At 40.4% G+C, this 1,613-nt stretch overlaps 1 pseudogene; it reads right to left on the bottom strand.

The window, feature by feature from the left end:
• Nucleotides 1–1,154: 1,154 nt before the first annotated feature.
• Nucleotides 1,155–1,273, bottom strand: LOC133365733 (5S ribosomal RNA; annotated as a pseudogene).
• Nucleotides 1,274–1,613: the final 340 nt, after the last annotated feature.

Genomic DNA, 1,613 nt, shown 5'->3' with positions numbered 1-1,613 from the left:
AGGGTATAAAAATAAATATTTAGTAAAATTTTGTTTCTCGTTGCTGGTTATTTCAAAGGGGAGAGCTTAACTCTCTCTAGTCACAGAACTCTTATTCCTGACTTTGAGTCTCAATAATCTTCAGGAAAGGTATATCTCATTATATTCATTATATTCTTTTATTTCTTTCTGATATGAGTCTATGTACTTGCAATCATGGGTGTAAAGAGGTATAAGGTCTCCCTATACTCTTATAGCTCTAGCATGTGACAGTATTAGCTAGATTCTGCCTGTGTTTTAACCATAATTGAATGCTATATTTTTCCTTTTTCAGTAAACCAACCTTTATTATATCTTTTGTGTGTGCTTCTTGGGTTATTAATGGTGGGATCATATACATTACAGCAGAGTGTGGGTTTAGTTCCAGCAAATAGTTCCGCTACACTCTTGTGGGGGGTTAGATTTCTGTTAGGTAAACATGTTGGGGGTTCAGACGTACATGTGTAACATGCTATGATATACTTTCTTTTAGAGATGGAAAAAGGAATCAAACAGAACTTGAGGTGGAGTGGAGTGTCTACACACACACAAACGTACACACTCACTAAGGTTCCTTTGATAAAATAGTGAAAATATTTAACAAGCATATGTAAGCCTTTATGATACAACAGAGGTGGGCAACCTGCCATCAGGGAGCTATGTGCGGCCCTCAACATCTCCTGAAGCTGTCCTGTTCTTCCATCCCATCAGATTTTCTCCTTTCCTGTCCACTTCCTTCCTTGTTTTTCCTGGCTTTAAAAAACGTGTTTACCCTCTCTGTGTAGTTTTAGAATATTTGGAAGGGACAGTATTTTATTTGATAAAAATTATTTATTTACTTAATTACTTTCCTCCCTTGATTGTATGACTTGGAAGGAAAGAATTCCCACAGACACACACAGCTGTCTAAGAATAAATGGGCAGGCTTCTGCCATATATACATGTGTGTATAGCACTCTAAAGAAATTACTTTTGCTTGCTTTCCAGAAAAATAGCTGTATTCGTCTCTTTTGTTGTTGTTATATGCCTTCAAGTTGATTACGACTTATGGGAGCCCTAAGAATCTTTTTTGGATATATTCATAGGGTTTTCATGGTAAGAGGTATTCAGAGGTGGTTTACCATTGCCTTCCTCTAAGCCTACAGCACCCAGTATTCCCAGGCGGTCTCCCATCCAAGTACTAACCAGGCCTGACCCTGCTTGGCTTCTGAGATCAAATGAGACTGGGCGTGTTCAGGGTAATATGGCCATAGGCGTACTAGTCTGTTGCACCCTCCAAAAAAAGTATAGTCATCCGTATACTGTATATCAAGGGGGGGAGACCTCAGGCCCAGATGCCAAATGCAGCCCTCCAGGCCTCTCTGTCTGGTTCTTGGAACTCTCCCCAGGCCTCGCCCTTCACTGACCCTGCTTTGCAGCCCACATGTTTTTGCCTAGCTGGAATTTGTCCTTAAACTCTAATAATGACTCTTGCTTGTCCAGATGGAGAATAGGGGTGTGTGCGCATGTGTGTGTAGAAATTAACCTGCTGGACAAAGTTAAATTTTACATTTGTTGCTCTGACCGACCTACCACTGGTGGTCCTCGTTCTGAAA

The sequence above is a fragment of the Rhineura floridana genome, chromosome 10 (assembly GCF_030035675.1).
Source record: "Rhineura floridana isolate rRhiFlo1 chromosome 10, rRhiFlo1.hap2, whole genome shotgun sequence".
Lineage (NCBI taxonomy): Eukaryota > Metazoa > Chordata > Lepidosauria > Squamata > Rhineuridae > Rhineura > Rhineura floridana.
The sequence above is the reverse complement of the archived record's forward strand: the minus strand, read 5'-3'. Positions and strand labels throughout refer to the sequence as shown.